Raw genomic sequence first — 22,562 nt, 5'->3', positions numbered from 1 at the left:
ATATAAGTAAGGCGTGAAAGCCATGACCTTAGGGTCTCATGCTGGACAGACCGGCATAATGAGGCCGCCAGATTAAGTGCAAGGGTTTGGAACACTGTATCGGACCTGAGACAATAGGCAGAACACAAGCCCTGTCTCAGCTGTAATCACCCCACAACATTACATTAATTCACCATCAAAGAAACTGTAAGCGAAATAGGCATACCTGTAAGTGCCGTAGCAGCCAAACCCTCCGGCACGCTGTGGAAGACAAGCTGTGGTCAGCGTCGGACCTGTACCCAACTGTAAGAAAACAATGAACACAGTCAGGGTATAAGAAGATTACATGAATACCAACAATCTGAAAGCTAACCGTAAGTGTAAACCTTAAAGGGAACGCGGATCGATCCTGTACCTGGCAGGAAGAGATGAACCAGGGAGGTTGCAGAGTAACCTGTCGAAGGGGCTCAGCTGCTGCTAAGGGAGCAAATGAACCCAATGATGAATCCGGTGGACATATATATGAAATGTCAAACCCTAAAATGAGCTGGGCCGTCTGATGAGGGTGAGCGATCGCCATCGTTGGATTAGGCGGGAGGCCTGGCGCAAACCCCAGAGCAGGTCAACCCTCCACAAGACACATGGACAGCACGTGAAGTTGAGCCATCTGGCCACGGAGAGTTGTGAGCTGGCTCCGTCGTACTGCCATTTGGCGTTAAACATTTATATCGGAACGGTAAAGAAATCAAAGCCAACACAATAACATATATGATATCAAGCATTGGTATTGCGGAAGCTTAATTGAGGAGAATAGTTAAGTTTTATATGTTTGTGCCGCTATATGGATTGACCAGTATTTAAGTAAACTAATATATGCTGAAGGGGGATACGTCTGTGAAAGATCTTCTTGAATTATAATGAGATCGTGACAGAGAGTACCTTGTTCAAATACACTTCTCCGTACATTATACAAAGAGAATTTGCTGGGAGAATACCTTGTTCAAATAGACTTCTGCATACATTATGCAAAGAGAATTTGCTGGGAGAATACCTTGTTCAAATAGACTTCTGCATACATTATACAAGAGAATTTTTGGGAGAATACCTTATTCAAATAGATTTATGCTAAGGGGGTTGAGATACTAACCTTACATTTTGTTAGGTGTCATCGTATTTATTTTTATTGTTTGTAGGTGTCATCTGTTGTGTAGTGTGTGTTAGGTGTTATAGTGAGTTTAGATTTACTCCAGTTTTGTTGATTTTGACTCCAGTTATTTGCTGTGATGTCTTTTATATAATTTATTTAACTATTTTGAATATTGATGAGAGCCTCCTGTTTCACGTTATGCCGGGATGAAGATCCTGCTTCTGTTTCAATATTATTGAGCTTTAGGGGTGCATACTTTACATAAAATATTCATTGGGTTTTCAATTTATTTTGCACAAAATGTTTGCCTGCAAAAGCACCAATATGATACAGTAACCCTTTCGATAATGCAGAGATCGCTGGGAGAGAAATTAGTGATAACAAACCACGTTTTCGTCGGAACGTCGTGGCGCTGCTTTCCCTGTAATCTTTCGTTTCTGAAATCCATGTTTTCTCTGGAATCTTTGATATTAAATACGCAATCTATTATGTAAATGGGTATTGGATTGGATTGAAGATATTGGTGTACAATTGAATGATGAAAACAAATGTTACAGGTGATGGGAGAGGTTAGAAGCTACTGGTGCATATTGTCTCCGCGCCACCATCATGCGTTGCTAAATGCGACGGGTGCAACCCTTGTAAGCTGTGCAGTGCGCTGTCACTCCAAAACTGCAGTGCATTCCAAAACGTGTAGAGGTTTACTATCCCGTGTAGAGGTGAATATCTGAAACCATCTTATTTTCATGGATGAACAAAATTTGAATCCGCAGGGTATTTGGATGAACTGTACGCGAGTTTAATGCAGTTGTCTTATAATTGGTAAATAAGTAATAAAATATTTAAAATGGGTTTTTGATTCATGATTAAAACATGACAGGGTAATAATATTTTTAGTATTATATCAGTAGGTGTTGAATTATTGCGTAAATATAATATTGAATATGTTTCCAACTTGTAAAGATGTATTTTACCTTTTAGGAATAGTTTATTTGTAGTAAATTATTTCAATTTATTAAAGATAAATATAGTTTAATAAATATAAGTTTTGAGTTATTTATGGTAATTTAAATTTTAATATTATTTTAATTGGTTTTGAAATATTAATTGATGGTGAATAAAATAATTTTCTGTAATCAAGTTTTTGTGATCCATAATGAATTAAACAAAGTTTTTGGTAAAAATTACATGAGAAATTTTTTTGGCCGATACGTTTGGAACCAACAAGTGTGGTTCATCATCATGACCAAATGAAGTGTGGTTCATCATGAAGACCACATGAAGAGGCAGACCATAGTTTAGAGAGCAATGTAGAGACATAATTTCAAGTGATGGCTATATTTGAACAATAATGTTTAAATTATAATATTAATTTATTGATATATTAAAAACAAATATTATTAAGTAATGCCTATATTAACGGGTAGTTTTTAAAAAAAATATTTAAATAATGATATTATTTCATTAGTTTATTAAAAATATCAATAGGTAAAATGGATAGTTTTTAAAAAGTAATATTTACATTGTAATAACAGTTAATAATTTATTAAAAACAAATATTAATAAGTAATGGCTAGCTAGTTTTTAAAATCAATAAATAAATAAATAATCAAAATCAAACTTTAAAGGAGTTGAGTCAAAATTTATAAAAGCAAGTCGAGACCCTACATTTGATAAACAAAATAACTAATAGAAATAAAATAAAATAAATTAAAAATAGTTAATGAAAAAATAAAAAAAATATATCAAAAATATACACAATAAATAAATAAAAATAGAAATAGAAACAGAAACATACATATATATATCCGAAGAAAAATAATCAATAAATAAAATGGGGTCAACAATAAAATATGGGGCTCTATTAAACAAATAACAAAAATACCAAAAGGAGTTAAGAACGAATAGGAAGATAAAATACATAAAAAACACGAAGGATCAAGGAAATAAACTCTAATGAAGAATAAATCAACATCAAATACTAAAAACCGATCACAATACCTACATAGATTAAAAAAAAATTCAAAACAAAAAAGCCTAAAAAATTAGGGGGAGAAGACAAGAACCCAACTTCTACTAATATTCCAACCATCATCTTTTAATAAAATTATTTTATTAAAAATTAAATATAAGTTTTTATTTAAATATGATATCTCAAAGTTTACTTAAATTATTTGAAAGATAATTTTTAAATATAATTCTGATTAAAAAAGATGTATTTTACTTTTAGGAATATATTTTTTAAAAGATAATTAAAGTGTTTTTTTAACCAACAATAATTACAGGATATTAAATATAAATTTTAACTGATTTGTTTGAAATAAAAATTTAAAATATTTTTTTATATTATCATAAAATATCATTCCCTTTAATTATTTGCATAAAACGACGATTTCATTATAAATGGTCTATTATACTTTGAATTTTATATCTATATTTATCTTATAAAATAATTTAATCAAAAAAATATGTGTACTTAGATATTCGTAGTAAAAATTATGTTGCTAATTTTTTTAATAATATATATAATGTAGGAAGATTATGTTGTGTTAATATTTTTTAAAAATATTAGGTATAATGTGTGAAATTTTCTAAACTTTGTGCATCATTAATTTTAAAAGAAAAGAAATATTAATAATAGAAAATATTTGCATTATTAAAAAATAAAATTGAAGAAAATGAGAAAAAGGTGTTTAACCTAATTATTTTTTTTTTTCTCGGTAAAAAGGCTAATCTATTAAATATGTACAAAGTTCAAAATTACATCAGGTGAAACCAGTAAGCTCTTGCCCTCAAAGGGCACCAGACAGAGACAAAAACTAAGACTGACAGAAACCAAGACATAGTCCCCCATAGCAAGCCCTCGCAGGGGTAGTAAACTGAAATTCCAAGACTGCCCATAGACGGTGGCCCGCGCAGGGGCCTTAGACAAAAAGGAGCTAACCAAGTCTTCCCGCGCAGGGGATACAGTAACTGCTCTCGTCATTAACACAAAAAAACTCAACAGCTATAACATCCCAAAAAACATTGACTGAACAGACAACAAACCAGAAAACGGTGGCTGGACCTGGAGCGACCTGGTGAAGCATGAGCGCTGGCGCGGTTATTCATTCGGCTCATCCGGTTGCTCTTCCACAATTGGGCACCACCCGTAGTAATCCGGCTCAGCTTCAGTAGGAGAGGTCGCTTCCTCTTCCCCAATAACCGCGTTTGGAGCATTCTGGGAATGCTTGGATTTTTCCTCGACGGTAACCCGACCCTTTTCTTCCTGCTCCAACTCAGCTGTCGGAGCCTGCTCTGCTTCCCCAGGGTAGTCCTGCATCCCTTGCTCCCGAGCTTCAGTGGGGTCATCCGCCTCAGGAGGATTCTCAATGAACAGAATGGAAACATGCGCACTGATTCTTGGGTTTATCGTTGAGCTGGTGAAATTGAAGATGGTGGAGCCAAAAGCTGGCAAGGTGGCCGAGCTAGAAGCCCCAGCATCCATGTGTTGGCCTGAGTGTAGGGGAATGGCTCCAATGGAGCTTGCTAGATTGCAGTGGCAGCAATGCCCAGCATCATCCCTTACAGGTCTGCGCGAACCCCCTCCTCTGGATGAGCCTCGACGGCTCAGCATCCGCTGTCGGGGTCTCACCATAGTGGAATGAGACTTCCAGCAAACTGCCAAGTGAACCAGACTATCAATTGCAAGAACCATCCTCGTAATGGACCCGTCCGTCTGAGAAGGGACCGCTTCGACGACAGAGAGGCCAGTCGAATGCAACACGACCCACATTCCCTGCTCCAGTCCAGTTTTATTCTCCTCATCCTCACCTACCCTGCTCGGGATCCCATCCGCCATTACTGCTGCGTTGCTCTGGATCGAGTGCACTCTCCGGGCATTAACTGTCCCAGGTCCCTTCGTCTTAAACCTGGTATGTCCTATCCATCTGCGCGCATGGGGTGCCACGTGATGCCTGAGGGACGGCATGTGGCCAGCTCCCAACTCCCGTCCCATCGCCTTAATCACCCGCATCCGGGGGTTTAACCTAATATTATTACTAGTTAATAAAAACGTATTTATTGTGCATTATAATTTAGTATAATGATATTGTCACATAACATTATATTTAAAAATAATACAGTAATAATTACATTAACAATTTGAAAATTAGTAATAACAAAAAAAGTTAATGCAATCATAAATACATTACTTTAATTTCAAACTTAATTTTATATCATCTTTATATTGCATGGTGTGTAATCATTTTATGTTTAGTTTGATATGTTTGTGTGTGTGAGTGAGAACTATAAATAAAATGTTTCAGTGTCCATATTAAATAACATAATTTTATACTCATCATTAGCTCAACTCTAATTATAGAATTGAGAAAAGGATTTTTGGAGGATGGAAAGCTTATTATCTCTGGATTTGGAGTAACAAAAGGTTCCTCTTTGATGATTTAGTCACCCCCATTATTTTATATGCATGTGAGGTGTAGGGTTGCAGTATATCCATAGAGTCATGGACAAAGATTGAGATGATGCAAAAGTAATTTATAATCTACAACCTAAAGATTAAAAAGAATATTCCTTATCCTATCCTCTTGATCAAAGCTAGACTTTTCCCCATTGAGAACATGGCTATGTTTAGGTATTTGATGTACAAGAAAAAATTTACAATATGGAAGCGAAGAGGTTTCCCAAAATTGCTTCCAACTCTAGCCACAACCCACACCTTCATCTCAAGCAAATGGCATAAGGATGCGTGGTCTTGGCTCGACTACTATCAGATAAGGGAGGAGATCATCTCGGAGAATAAAAATAGTATTAAAATTACTATTACCTCCAAATTTAAGGATAAATTATGGGATGAGAAGGATCTAGAGGGGAAAAGGAAGCTAACTTATTATAAAGAGAAGAAAAGCACCACCCTTGCTAACCAGAATTATGTCTTTGTCATGAAGAGTGCTAAGAAGAAAATGATCATTGCAAAGATAAGAACTAATTCTCATGAACTTTGAAGTTAAATTGGACGTTGGTTTATTCCCAAAACAACCTAGGATGAAAATGTTTGTCACATTTGCGGTACTAAGAGGGTTGAAGATGTTTCCTTTTTCTCCTAGAGTGCCTAGATCTTACATCTATTCTCATTTCAAAACATTTGCAACACCTCCAAACTTCTTCACTTGTCATGTCAAAAAACTACAATAATCTTGGGTCACTTCTTTTTCTTCTTTTTCATCATACACATAAAATATTAAGAGTCACAATTAATCACCTACCTTCTTAAGGTGTGATAGCCCAAATTAGCCTTAGTGGATGTTAATCTTCATCATCATCATGAAGAAAAAATAAAGTAATTCATATATTTCACTTTTCATTATAATGTAGATGTCAAATTTATTTCATTATTAATATCGAGTTGATATATAACATTTAAGAGAGAGAGAGAGAGCTCGTATTGCATTGATAGGTGCCTTATAATTCAAGCAATAAGAGAGATTTGTAATTCCTTCAATATTTAATATGGAGTCGATATGTAATATTTTTTAAAATATTAATAATAAAAATAATTCATTGTATGCCTAGACAGAGATATGAAATTTTAAAAATGTTAATAACAAATATATATATGTATATATATATATCAAATATCTTAAGGTGCAAACATTTCCTCAAGTTTTACAGTCATAAGGAGGTTTTCATCTTGATAGATTTGATCCCTCCCAATGCATGGTAGATCCATAATTAAATATGGATCTATGTTGGTGTTAATAATAATAATAATATTAGTTATTTTAATGATAGTAATACTATTATTAATATAATAATATTAATAACATTATTAATATAATAATATTAATAACATTATTAATATTATGTCAATTGGGGTTATCTCTAGTGGTTGGGTGGAACAGTTGTTACCTAGATTCAAATCTTAGTTAGTGACATGATGAGATAAAATACATTAATCGTCATGAAATCCAATTGTTGCAGTTTTTAAATAGTTTTTTTTTTTTAATGGTAGAAATATATTTAGAACCATCAAGAACCCCTCGAGCAACCAACATCCTAAAGCTTGAGAGTTGTAACCTAGATTTTCAAAAATTTCTATCATATTTTCTCAAAATCATGTCGAAATTTCTATTATTTTCCACATGACATTGTGCCATGTTTCGTCCACACATTGTAATATTGGCTTTGGATTTAAATCTAACCTCAAGGATTATTTTCTCAAATTTTAATTTTTAATAAAAAAATCCCTAATATTTCTTTTCTTTTAATTTTAATTTTATTAATAATTTGTTTTCCCATTTTTAATCTTTCACTTCTTTTAGTAACTAACATGACATTTTATTCAACTTGGTCTTACACATTTTGTTATCAAAAGAATATTTATGTGTCATTGATGATGGGTGGAGCATCTATTAGGATCACAGACACCAAGGGAAGTGGTGGTGTTTAAGGACATTGTTGCTTTATCCCATTAGCCAGTAGGATTATAATCATGAATTTTTAGCCTATAAATAATCTACACCAAACATGAATACCATGTGCAAAACCATGGGTTTCATATACCTAGAGCCCAAAAACAACCAGCAACTTGACCGAATCAAGTTTACCTGATCCACACTAACAATCCCTATCGTAAAATTGACTCTAGGAGATTGACCTAGTCCCATTCATCAACCTTATCATCTAATTTTCGCATTCCAGCATACCAGTACACCTACCACCCTGATACCTCTCCAAGTGGATCATTCCACAACTTGATGACTCCATGTGCCACTACACTACATGTATTCTTGAACAAGCTCTTAAGGCCTTACAGCTATGCATTCTCCCACACTACATGTCTTTTTGAACATCGGGTCTTATAACTTCCTAGGGGAATACACCTGCCTATGATAGGATTTCATAACTTGGACCAAAAATCTTTGGGTATTCATACTTCACATACCGGCTCCTTCATTAAACTTCAACACGATTTACTCCATCTCCATCTTCAATCCTTCTCTTTATCATACAACCACTCTCTCGACTTCTTTACCTGATTGATCCATATTATGACTTTTCCTTTCAACATGACTTACACTATCCTGGTCCACATAAAATCACCTTTTTTCCATTTCTTTTAAATAGTCGAATGCATTCACTTTTCCAAAACCACCACGCTGCACATATGCAATATTTTCCTAACTAATTCTCCATGGCCTCTAAAACTTGGCTTTTTATACGCTACAAAATCTACCATCTTCATGATCTCACATGTATTGTAAGAGATATCCTTCTTACACTGTTTCATTTTTTATATCTCGAGTAATGCATACATTGACTTGGCCTTGAACTGTTGTGCTTGTTGCTATTAGATAGATGAATTTTAGTTTCTAGCTCCTCCAAGAGATGGATTAAAAGGTCTAAAATCAGGCCTAAACTTCATCATTAAGGGCACCTTAGGCCTTATGATAGTGTTGGTGGGTTAGTCAGGTCCAGCTCAGGGAAGTGAGTGTCGTCGGACCTAAAGGACAAGGGAGATGGCTTGAATAAATGAATTCACTACTAAACTCAACCCAAGTAGAGATCCAATATGCTAGTTGTTAGAAGTATTCATTACCATGTGTCTTAAAAATATTTTCAACAAAGCATTAACATCTGATGTTGCATATGGCATGCCAAAAATGGCATCAACCACAAGGTTGAACAATCCCAGGTAAATCTTTCAAGAGATTGTGGAGGCGAGTCTTGGTGCTATTTTAGCCAAATCATATGCATACATTCGTCTTCTATTGAAAAGTACACCTTTAGGAAGAAACTCTAGCTTTTTGCTTATGTCTATGTGATGTGGATTCTAATCCACAAATTTCACCCTAGAAGAACCAGTCCAAGGAATGAAGAAAACTTTGCGAAACCTTAAACTCTGAGTAGAGAAGCTTGTTTCTTCAGTTGATGCTTCTCTTTATTTATAGGAAAATCCATGAATGACCTTGTTGAAGCATCCGTGCGAAATTCCTGACAATGTCACATACTGCAAGACTTTTTTTTACATTAATCTTTTTACTTCGAAAGGTTTCAATTAGAAATTAGTTCTAATATATGATTCAAGGTACATGCAATATTTGTTCTTCTCACTGTGGTTTTAATTCTGCATAAATATAAATTAGTTCCATTATATGATTCAAGGTACATGAAATCTCTTTGCTTCTCACTATGGTTTTAATTCTACATAAATATTCTAGGATGTTTTAGTATGGCTAGGCTAAGAATTTGTCTTTGTCCACCAGAAAGAGCTCCTAAAAGTTGACCACTTTTACTATGTACAAAACATGCATTGATATATAGACAATTTCATTGGTTAGAATGAGTGATGAGTGGCAGTTTAAATGTAACTTTCAATCTCCACCTCATTATTTGAGTACTAGATATTCTTTGGAAAAAATATAGAATTACTTTTACCTCTAATACATGTGTTGGAGAATTGACATTCAGCCATGGAAACTTCACTTGTAAAATATTTTCATTATTTCTCTTATATAAGTTATTCATATGATATCAAATTTCAGGATATGTATTGTAATATACCCAAATTTCCACTTTGCAGATGCCTCATATTTAACGCAATCGTTGATTCAACAATTTATTGAGGGTACTAATTTTTTCTCTGACACTTTTGCAAAAGGAACAAGAGTAGCTGTTAGAGAGGAAAAACAGGGTTTCATTTTGGCCAAGATGAATGCCCTACTTGGCTGAATCATAAATGAAAGCTTATGAATCTCGGGGAGACTATTTCGTATTTGGGCAGGTCCTTCGATAAATAGTTTTTCAGTTGTTGATTATTGGAGATGGATAATAGCAAAGTTTTAAGAAAGAAAAATTCAAGGTTGGAGTAATATTGACCTATTGCCTTCCAAGAATATTGCAATTGATTCCAAGAAGATTGCAATTGTTGATAAATTTCTAGCAGTGGGTCACATTGGTTTCTATCTTTTTTTCTTCTCAAGTAGCTTATAAAATGTTGGAACAGGTACTCCAAAAAGTTTATTAGGCAAGCAAGGTGGTGTAAAAAAGATTGATACAATGTCTCTCAGTTTTTTTTCGTTGCACATTATGAAGTGATCAAGGGGGATTGGTCATCCCCAATGTTAGTAAACACATGATTTTCATTGTCCTTTCGATTTGTGTAACATCTCTACAAAATTTCCATTATTTTGGGATTCTGTGAGACGTTGATATACTTGTGCTTGTAAAGATTTCCAATGTTCTGGGACATTTATGTTAGTATAACTTTCTTCTTAAATTTAATCTCTTTGCCACATGATTTAGAAGATATATAGAAGCCCAAATTTCAATTGTATTTCATTTTCCATATTTTTCACTTTCTCATTGGCTTCCACACTTCCACTTCTATCAGTGTTGCCTTGCACCTCTCAGCGCAATTGCTAGATTTAAAATCAATCCCTATATATGGAATTTCAAGGACTACCATAACACTCTCATAATTCTTTAAAGGGTGCTAGCAAAACAGAAGATATCTTGTTTTATAAGTAGGAGGTCGGTGGTTTGATTTCACTGTGTTCTAATATGAAGTAATCAATGATATTGTAGATTATTTTTAATTAAATACTTTAATATTGGTTTATTTCAATGGTGAGATATTTTCTAGATTCATTATTTTATTGTCTCTACAGAAACAATAGTTAGGATCAAAGATATTGTCTTAAATACAATATGTCATTAATCCCAACTATTGTCTCTAGAGAGACAAAAATGAAACTGTCCCTGGAGAGAAAAAAATGCTTGTGTTATATATTATCTTTATAAAGACAATATTTTAAGACAATTTAATTTGAGACATCAATATTTTAAGACAATTTAATTTGACACACCGGCTTAAAGGCAATATTTAAGACAATACACAAGTTTTCTTTTGTCTCAAGTTAAGATAATTTACCCAAAAATTTTCTTAAATATTGACTTAAAAGCCCCCTTTGCGTTGTAGTGCTTCACTTGACCCAAAAGGAAAAGTAAAAACTTGTAACTTGAGCATGATAAACTAGTTGAGTTGTTGAATTTGGGGAGGGTCTTTTATGAGTGAAAGAGGCTTAAAATGTATATCTATGAGTACTCTAATTTGAGCTAGTTTTAGCTATTGTATGTATTCCATGGGTGATAATCTAATAAATGTTAATATTCTCTTAGTATCCAAAATGGGGATACTATGGGGATGAATTGAAAGTGTTTAAATGCATTCACAGGAGTTCTTTGAAGAAAGAAATGTCATTTGATAACTTGTTTTTTAGTAAATGTTCATTACTAATTTGGGTTATATGTTTATGTATTATTATTTTTTTAATTTTCTTTATGTTTTATTTTATTTTTTTCTATTCTTAGAATGCTGTTAATTTGCCTTTTATTCTAACAGGAAAAATAAAAAAACCCTAAAAAATATTAATAACGTTTTTCAAAAATAATAATAAATTATCGTAAAAATATTAATAACCTTTTTTCCGAAAATAATAGGAATTATCCATACTGATTTGGGTTATAGAAACGGTTTCTATCTTCTTTTTTTTTCTTTTATTTACATTTTGCTTTATTTTTCTTTCCATTTGGGTTGTAGCTCTAATGGTTCAATATGACTTGGCTATAAGCTTTATACGTTATTTTTGTTTTTATGCTTTCCTTTTCCTTTTATTATTAGTCCCTTCCATCTGGCAATGGCCAGGGACTATAGTAATCGATTATGCCCATCTTAGCATTAGTTCAGCTATTGTTAATTCGACTAATCAGGCTATAACCAAAGTTTCTCGACGACTACGGATTCGCTCTTCAAAGTTTTTCAATATGGATTTATTTTTCTTCTTATTTGGCCTCTTCCCGAGGCGGAAGAGGCTAGACTATATGTTAATTTGGTTTTAGATTGTTCATTTTTTTAAAATGTTTTAGCCTACATAACTAATGTTAACATTAGTTTGAGACATCAAAAGTTTGAAACATCATTAGTTTCATTACTTCATTAGTATCATTAGTTTGTGCATTTGCTGGCAGGTAGTTACAAGTGTGTACAAATATTAGTTACAAGTGTGTATGCATGTGTTACAGGTGGATGACGCAGAAGTAACAAAGGCTTTAGTATAAGCCACAAAGAAATAAGCAACGGAGGCAGTATCTCCACCACCCAGATTCATATCCTCTCCTCCAGGTTCAGATCCAGATCGAGAGGCACCGGTAGATCTAATTTCTTCAGTTGATTGTACAGTCGAAGAAGCAGTTGAAGCACCAAATTCTAACCTTTGTGTGAAGCGCATCACCATATAACATCTAAGCATAAAGCCTAGATTCCCAGTGTTTCAACATCTACCTTCAATTATGGATTTATCAGGTTGACATGGTGGCCATTTTTGTAGGTCGAGAGCTTTTTGACGACTCACGATTACTCAGGCCATTTTTGTAGGTCCAGAGCTTTTTGACGACTCACGATTACTCAGCTGAAGTCGATACACTATATTGGAGCCACCATGAGCTTGTGGAAGGATTTCATCTCCCAAAAGGTTTGGTTGTTGACCTTATTTTGAATCTCTACGATGCAACCTGCATCCTCAATATAGACAGTCGTTCCTGTTTTGGGATTCATTCAAACTTTTCTTTATGAAAATTAAGTTATCCTGAATCACAGAAGATTGTTTTAGCTTTTGCTTTCCACTATCTGCAACATTAAGCTTCTTCAGGGATTTTTCCTAAAAGCATCACCATAGTTTTTTTTTCAAGATTAACACATAAACAATAGACTGAAAATTAAGTACTCCTAGCATGATACTTTTCAAAGCTTGGTAGTAGTTCAATGCAGGAAAGATTTGAAACTTTGAATTCATATTAGAACTTGATACAATTAGTAATTTATTGGCAGCGCCTGCCCAGTTTCACCAGACATTTAAGCACCCATAGCAAAGGAAGAAGCAGGGGCATTCCGAGAATCACACTCGGGACCTCTACTTTGTCTGTCTCAGTTTGCAGTGAAGAGAAACTTTTACTGTTAGAGATTTTAAAAATGAATAAAGACAATTTACCTCTGCAACCTCAAAGGGCATTCCGAGAAGAAATTGTTACTGTTGGAGCTTTCTTTGCGACCTCAAAGGGCATTCCGAGAAGAAACCTTTACTGTTAGAGCTTTCTCTGCGACCTCAAAGGGAATTTTGAGATAAAGAAAGGCATCTCGCCTAGTTCCAGCCCCATTTCTAGTCTTGGATTCCGTTCGAGTGCCAGCCAGCCAATGTTAGCGGATCTAGCAGCAAAGGTAGCAGCATGAGAGTAGTGTCATTAGCTGCTGTTCTTATATATGTTGCTTAGTTAGTCCCAGCTTCAGCAGTGAAAGGCGAGCAGGCGTCGTAAGGGAAATTAAAGTGCCTTTGTGGGAACCTAAACCTCGTCTACTATTGTCTCGTGCAAAGCTGAACCCGGTCTACCCGATGTTGCACAAGCAAAGGGGTCTACCTCGTGCTGCTTCTATCGCTAGATAGTCAGCTGGTTATCCTCCCAAGCAATTGGGACGGTAAAAGCTTTCAAGCAATAGTATTATGGTGATGAGCCCTACCTCTTGAATGATTAGACTGAATCAGAACTAAAGGGTGGTTGCTAGTTCTATTAAAGAATTCCTAGAGAAATCTATAGAACTGAGCTTCAGACTAGCCAAGGTGTTGGGTATTTCTCTAGAAAGAATATTGTTGGAAAGATTCAGGGAATTAAGGACTTCATTATATGCAATATTAATGGAAGACACAAACTTACAGTGTGCAATCTGCGTTGTCCAATCTGAGCTGGTATGGGTCCTGAAACATTATTTTCCTGGTATGGGTCAGACGTTCCCAATCTGAGAAGGTACAGATCCACTGCAACTGCGATTGCGAAACTTGCCCAATTTATGCTGGCAAGTTCCCAGAGAACCCATTTCTCTGTGGATATAGCTCAGACAAATTCCTCGCGTTCCCAATTGCTAGAGCGATCTCCCCTTCAAAAGAGTTGAAGATGTGATCCAGGATCAAAAAGCATACTCTCAGTGCCCATGCAGTTCAGGGATCTTACAGTTCCCATGTGATTCAGGGATTTGGCCTGTAAATTTGTTATCAAGAACAAGAATACTTTGAAGCTTGCCTCCACTGCACAAATCCGAGGGATGCGGGCCACTGAACATGTTCCAATATTATATGCAAGCAGCTTATCTCTCATGGCCTTCATTGAAAGTGACAGAGAAGCCTCCAAATCTCGACATTTGGTATGCATGCAGCCCAGATCCGGAAGAAAACATATCATATGCATGCAGGTTAGCTGTGTTGAGGCACTTAGTGTTGACTTCTTCGAAGGGGGGGGGGGGGTTGGCCAGCCCTACTTAACTTTATTTCATGACGGACAAGACGAGAATGAGATATCTTTATAGATTGACTTGAACTAAATAAACCGAAAGAACGGATTACATAAAGCGTGCTGCTATTATTTTATTAAAACTAATTTATAACAATGTCAGAATTAAAAAAATAGAAAATAAAATAATTAAAATAGACCTAAAGAACGGATTACATAAAGCGTGCTACGTGGGTTTAATTCTAGTGCGAGTACGATGCACTCATAACAAATACAAAAGACAGGAAACCTGCCGACTGTTCAAGATAATAATCAACCGCATTAACAGCATCAAAATTGATATCAATATATAGAAACAGAATCTATTTGTCTCTGCACTTGGCTTTGGTTAATTATCTCGCGAATGGTGTTGTGACAAGCGCTGCTTCTGGTGGCTCTAAACACTGCAACGATGCTTGCTTGCACGGAGGACCATGATTTGAAACATATCCTCTAAAGCATGACCTTTGAGAAGGCTTTCCACCAGTTACTTTAGCCCCATTCCATCCAAGCTGGTCGTTCAACTACCTCTCCTACTGATGGTAATACTAGTACTGCTGGTAGATAAGCTGGAAGGGATACCTTGCGAGGTCCTGGCTTTGGATCTGTCTTATATGGCAGGGACTAGCTACCTCGCAGCCCAACTTGTTAGCTCTTGAGATTTAATATTTACAATATTCGGAGACACAACAAGGCAGAATACTTTATACAAAGAGATTCTGCTGGGGAGAGTACTGGGGAGAGTACGTTATTCAAAGAGATTTCTGCTGGGGGGCACGTTTTCTGCTGAGATATAGAGAAACACGCAGTTATGGAAGCTGGATTTTCACGTTGTGCCAGAATGGAGATCCTCGTTATTGAGCTTTAGGGGTGCGTACTTTACATAAATTAATGATTGGGTATTCAATTTTTCTTGCATAGAATATTTTTTCACATGCTTTCAAAAACAGTAATATGATACAGTAACCCTTTTGATAATGCAGAGATCGCTGGGAGAGAAATTCGTGATAAACAAACAATGTCTTCGTCGGCACGTGGTGGCCTTGCTTTCTTTGTAAAGTGTATTGGATTGGATTGAAGATATTTTTGTACAATTAAACGGATGTTACAGGTGATGTTACAGGATGCATTGCGAGGGGTGCATATTGGCTCCGTGCCACCATCATGCGTTGCTAAATGCCGAGGGGTGCACCGTGCAGCCCTTGTAAGCCTGTGCAGTGCGCCGTCACTCCAAAACTGCAGTGCATTCCAAAACGTGTAGAGGATTACTATCCCGTGGTGTGGAAATGCCAATGCGGCAACAAAATCTTTAACGCATCATACTACCAATCGCCTCATATTTGACCGCTCGCAAAACTGTCAGACTGACCGCTACCTTTTGCAGAAATCAGAGACCATGGAATGCATGTCTCTTTACTTGCATAAATTTATATGTTTGAAATAATGAATTTTAGTTTACACTATTAATGAATGAAGTTTTGCTTAACCGTTTTGCTTAATTTATTTTTATTCATGGTCTTCCGCTCTAATGAATTTGATTGTGGCCTTTTAAGTAACTGGTCAATTTCTGAAACCATCATATTTTCATGGATGGACAAAATTTGAATGCCGAGGATATTTGTATGAACTGTACGTTGAGTTTAATGCAATTGTTTCATAATTGTTAAATAAGTAATTCAATATTTTAAATAGGTTTTTGGCTCATGATTAAACATCATGACAAGGTAATAATACTTTTTCAAATATCGTAACTCAAATTTTTAGTATCATATTAATAGGGGTTGAATTATTGGGTAATTATAGTTTTCAACATGTTTCCAAACTTGTAAAGATTATTTTACCTTTTAGGAATAATATTTCTTTTGAGTAAGTGATTTCAATTTATTACCTATAAATAAAGGTTTTCATTTAAATATAGTAATTCAAATTTTAGTATTATTTTAATACGTTTTGAATTATTGGGTGATGATGAGTAAATGATTTTATCAAAGATAATTATAAGTTTTGATTTAAATATGGTAAATTAAATTTTAGTATTATGTCAATGGTTTTTTTTTTTTTTTCTAGGTAAAACTAATCTATTGATATAGGCAAAATGTACAAAGAGGCAGTGATGTGAGCAGCAGTACTGGGTCAATGGAATGACCATTCTAATCTTCTAAACTTGAGATTGAGACTACTGGGTCAATGGAATGACCATTCTAATCTTCTAAACTTGAGATCGAGACTGCCTCAGAATGGAAACCAGTGCAGGCCCAAAATTGAAAAAAATTCAGCTGCCCACGCAAGGGCTATAGTTCTCATATACAAAAAATTGGAGTTGAGACTGATTAAATCAAAACTTGATTCAGACTTGACCATGATAAGTTGTCCAATGGGACAAAATTCCAAAATTTTACACCCTAGAAGGAAAGAAAAAGACTATAAAAAGACTAGATAGGATGCAAGAAACAAAAGACAGGTGTCAAAGCTCGACCAAACCAGATTAAGGCTCTCCACGTGATCTGGTGGCCAACTGCTTGGTTTCCTCTGTAGGTTCCTCCTCCACTATCGAAAACCACTCGTAGACTTCGGAGCCTGTGTATTCTGCATGATCGCCACCTGCGTCATCCTCAGGTTGAATGCCCTTATCCTTTCAGCAGGTTTTGCTTTCTAGATTCCGTGGATTGCTGCTTGAGGGAAGATCCTTATCTGTTGTCGGAAGTCTAGAGCTTGGATCCCTTGGTTCGAAATTAAAAGAAGGAAAGGAAAAATTAAAATTAGAGAAAAAATAAAATTAGAGAAAAATTGTATTAAAAACTTAAAATTAAAGAATTTGAGAAAATGTGTTTAATGTAATATTATTCCTAATTAATAAAATCGTTTTAATTGTGCTCTATAATTTAGTATAAGGGACTTGTTGTCAAAAAAAACATAATATTAAACAATAATAGAGTAATAAATACTTTGCAAAATTGAAAAATAGTAATAAAAAAAAAGTTAACCCAGATCCTAAATAAAATGCTTCAATTTCTACTTTAATTTTATATTGTCTTTATATTGAATGATGTGTAGTTCATTATATGTTTAGTTTGATGTGTCTTGTGTGTGTGAACTATAAATAAAATATTTCAATGTCCATAATAAATGACATAATTTTACACTCATTTCATAATTGAGAAAAGGATTATTGGAGGATGGAAAACTTATTATCTATGGATTTAGAGTAAAAAATAGCTCCTCTTTGAGGCTCTCTTCACCACTGTTATTTTATATTATGTGAGTTGTTATTGTATATGTATATGAGGTTTAGGCTTGTAGTCTATCGAGATGATTTAAAAGAAATTTAAAATTTACAACCTCAAGATTAAAGGAAATATTCCCTATCCTATCCTCTTGATCAATGCTAGCTTTTACCCCATTGAAATTGAGAAAATGTGTTTAACTTAATATTATTCCTAGTTAATAAAATTGTATTAAGTGTGCTCTATAATTTAGTATAAGGGAGATGTTGTCACAAAACATTATATTAAAAAATAATAAAGTAATAAATATATAACATATTAACAAATTGAAAATAGTCATAAAAAAAAGTTAACCATTATCATAAATAAAATACTTCAAGTTCTACCTTAATTTTATATCACCTTTATATCGCATGATGAGAAATTCATTCTATGTTTAGTTTGATATGTGTGTTGTGTGTCTTTGAACTATAAATAAAATGATTCAATGTCCATATTAAATAACATAATTTTACACTCATCCTCAGCTCATACTTGAGAAAATAATTATTGGAGGACGGAAATCTTATATCTCTAGATTTGAAGTAAAAGAAATCTCCTCTTTGAGATTCTCATCACCACTGGTATTTTATTTGTATATGAGGTGTTATTGTATATGTATTTGAGGTGTAGGGTTACAGTATATCCATAGATTCATGGAGGAATATCGAGATGATTTAAAATAAATTTATAATCTATAACCTCAATATTAAAAGGAAATATTCCTTATCCTATCCTCTTGATCTAAGATAGCTTTTACCCCATTGAAATTGAGAAAATGTGTTTACGTAATATTATTCCTAGCTAATAAAATTGTATTAATTGTGCTCTATAATTTAATTAAGGGAGATGTTGTCACAAAACATTATATTAAAAAATAATAAGGTAATAAATATATTAACAAATTGAAAAATAGCAATAAAAAAGAGTTAATTCCTATGATAAATAAAATATTTCAATTTCTACCTTAATTTTATATCATCTTTATATTGGATTATGATGTGTAATTCATTCTATGATTAGTGTGAGTGAACTATAAATAAAACATTTCAATGCCAATATTAAATAACATAATTTTACACTCATCATCATCTAATAATTGAGAAAAGTTATCTCTGGATTTGGACTTAAGAAAAGCTCCTCTTTCAGACTCTCATCACCATTGTTATTTTATATGTATGTGAGGTGCTATTGTTTATGTATGTGAGGTGTGGGGTTGCAATATATCCATAGATTCATGGAGGAATATCCAGATGATTTAAAATAAATTTATAATCTACAACCTGAAGATTAAAGGAAATATTCCCTATCCCGTCCTCTTGATAGAAGCTAGCTTTTACCCCATTAAAATTGAGAAAATGTGTTTAACGTAATATTATTCCTAGTTAATAAAATTGTAGTAAGTGTGATCTATAATTTATGATAATGGAGATGTTGCCACAAAACATTATATTAAAAATAATGAAGTATAAACATATTAACAATTTGAAAAATAGTAATAAAAAAAGTTAATGCTGATCATAAATAAAATACTTCAATTTCTACTTTAATTTTATATCATTTTTATATTGCATGATGTGTAATTCATTCTATGTTTAGTTTGATATGTGTGTTGGGTGTTGGTGAACTATAAATAAAATATTTCAATGTCCATATTAAATAATATAATTTTACACTCATCATGAGCTCGTAATTGACAAAAGGATTATTGGATGATGGAAAGCTTATTATCTCTGGATTTGGAGTAAAAAAAGGATCCTCTTTGAGATTCTCATCATCATTGTTATTTTATATGTATGTGAGTTGCTATTGTATATGTATGTGAGGTGTAGAGTTGCAATATATCCATAGATTAATGGAGGAATATTGAGATGATTAAAAAGAAATTTATAATCTACAAACTCAAGATTAAAAGAAAATATTCCCTATCTTGTCCTCTTCATCGGAGCTAGATTTTGCCACATTGAAATTGAAAAAATGTGTTTAACATAATATTATTCCTACTTAATAAAATTGTATTAAGTGTGCTCTATAATTTAGTATAAGGGAGATTCTCTCACAAAACATTATATTCAAAAATAATAAAGTAATAAATATATTAAGCAATTGAAAAATAGTAATAAAAAAAAGTTAATGATGATCATAAATAAAATACTTCAATTTCTACCTTAATTTTATGTCATATTTATATTACATGATGTGTAATTCATTCTATGTTTAGCTTGATATGTGTGTTGTGTGTGTGTGAACTATGAATAAAATATTTCAATTTCCATATTAAATAACATAATTTTACACTTATCATCAGCTCATAATTGAGAAAAGTATTATTGGAGGATAAAATGCTTATTGTCTTTGGATTTGGAGTAAAAAAAATGTTAGGTCATTATACTACTAGTGTAACCCCTTATTGTTATTGGTATAACCCCCTTATTATATTTTTGTGCCCATGTAGTCCCAATATATTGTTATTGTTCCCCATAGAAACCCACTATTGTTATTATTGTGCCCTTACATTGTTATTGTTATGTCAGCTCTAATTATATTATGACCCCTTAGGCTCCTATATATAGAAAGGAGGCCTTGTCATTTGTATCATCCAAGAATTTTTCATTTGTATAATGTAAAGGAGGTTTCCCCCTTGAAGAGGCTTATTTTGAAGGCATTGATCTCTTTTTTCTATCTTTTTGTGAGCGGGTTTCATAACATTTGGTATCAGAGCTTTGGATTCTAGGGTTTCAATGCTCCAAATAGGTCATTGTGTCATTTTCACTATAGCGTTTTCGCTATGAGGTTTTAGAAGCTAGAAACAAAACCCATTTGAGAAGAAATCAGTCTGAACCTCGGGTATGAATTTCAGATCTTGTATCGCTATATTTTTGGAGATATAATATGAGGAAGTTATGGTTTTTGTAGGCTCTTGAATTACTTTTTGAAAAGGTGACCATGGGAAAATCGTCATAACTTTCTCTATGAGCATCAGATTGAAATTGGGTAAGAAGTTACAGAAAGAGGACGGAATGTAGTTTTCTATGTATATTATTTAGATCCTAGGGTTGAAACAGTGACATGTGGCACTTCGTACAAGTGCACTCTATGGAAGAAGTCTATAATCAGGTCACCGTGGGAGATTTGACATAAATCTTCCTTGCAGAATACAATCTTGGTTAGGCTTGTGGGGTTAGAAAGAGAGCACAGAGAGTTACTACAGGACACAATTTTAGAACTTGGAGATCTGAAATTAAAGAGTTACAGTCATTTCAAGATCGAGCTCTTAAAATAAAGAAAAGGTGATATGAGGAAGTTTGATGGCAAGGATCTGGTAAATTGGATACTACATATGGAGCAATATTTTGATCTACATGAGGTGCAACTATTATAAAAGGTACATATTTCATCTTCATATTTGGAACCGGATCAATTTTTATGGTATAAAGGGCTCTGTTCTCGTAAACCACTTGTTACGTGGTCAATTTTCATGGAGGAAATTATAGAACATTATGTAGATACGAAGATCAAAACCTTCTTTGGGCAATTAATAAATCTCAAACAAAGGTGTTCAATGGAAGAGCACATTGAGGACTTTCAAAAATTGAATATAAGGGAAAATTATATTCGAGAGAAGTAGAGGACTGATGTCTCCATAGGGACTTTAAAGGATAACATTCAACATGAGGTTCATCTTTTGGAACCTGATTAATTGGAGAAGGCATTCAGGATGGAAAGAAAAGTGGAAAGAAAAATTATGGCAATAAGGAAGTCTACTTCTCACAACTATAAAGATGGAAGTGTTGTTTCTCCTAGGCTTTCACAACCTACAAGGTTGACACCACAAGAATTGGAAGAAAAAAAAGCAAAAGGGCTTTGTTACAATTATGGTAACAAATACATTAAAGGTCATAAGTGTGCTGAGAAGAATTTATTTTACATATATTTTGAAGAGGAGGAAGAAAAGGAGCAAGAAACATCAAAAGAGGAGGATATGCAGCATGAACCAACCCCAGAGAAACAATAAATGAATCTTCATATATCTTGCAAAGAATTGGAAAGAATTACGACTTCTCAAACTCTCAAGATAGAAGGACATATCAAGAATAAAAAGTCTCAAGAAGTGAAATATAACATTGAGAAAGAAGAAATGAATTCAACCATATCTTGTAATGCATTGACAAGAATTACCACTCCTCAAAATATCAAGATAGAAGGACATATCAAGAAGAAAAATGTTCAAGAAGTGGAAAAACACATCAAGCATCCAAAAATGAATCCGACCATATCTTGTAATGCATTGGAAAAAATTATCACTCCTCAAACTCTCAATATAGAAGGACATATCAAGAAGAAAAAGATTCAAGCAACGAAAGATCACATCGAGCATCAACAACAAGTTCTCCAACTTTTAAAGGATAACGTCACTTTGTTGCAAAATCGAACGAAACAACAGGTAGATCAACATCGTAGTGAAAGAAGATTGATGTAGGCGATTGGCTATTTTTTCGACTAAATCTCAAGCAAGTTATTTATGAGAAGGAAACGTTTGCAATACTACATGAACTTAAGAAATGGCGACCTTACATAATGGGAAGACAATTCAAGGTAAAAATGGATCATAATAGTCTTAAATACTTTTTAGAACAAATATTATCTTTAGAAGAACAAAAAAAAGGGGTCACAAGTATGTTGGGTTATGACTTTGAAATCATCTACAAAAAAGGGAAGTAAAATCTTGTTGCATATGCACTCTCAATAAACGATGAGGATGTGGAAACATTGTTTTATGCTATTTCTATTATCTGACC

General features: G+C 33.8%; 1 long non-coding RNA gene across 1 annotated transcript; it reads right to left on the bottom strand.

Moving 5' to 3' along the window:
- Positions 1-456, bottom strand: LOC149230079 (uncharacterized). Its single transcript, XR_016247346.1, has 3 exons — positions 395-456; positions 206-282; positions 1-105 (listed from the first exon to the last, which is right to left on the bottom strand). It is a non-coding gene; the product is annotated as an uncharacterized LOC149230079 (long non-coding RNA).
- Between the last annotated feature and the right edge of the window lie 22,106 nt (positions 457-22,562).

This window comes from Pinus tabuliformis, chromosome J, assembly GCF_031772625.1.
Source record: "Pinus tabuliformis cultivar Carrire ecotype Pingquan chromosome J, CPIR1, whole genome shotgun sequence".
In the NCBI taxonomy this organism is placed as follows: domain Eukaryota; kingdom Viridiplantae; phylum Streptophyta; class Pinopsida; order Pinales; family Pinaceae; genus Pinus; species Pinus tabuliformis.
The sequence above is the reverse complement of the archived record's forward strand: the minus strand, read 5'-3'. Positions and strand labels throughout refer to the sequence as shown.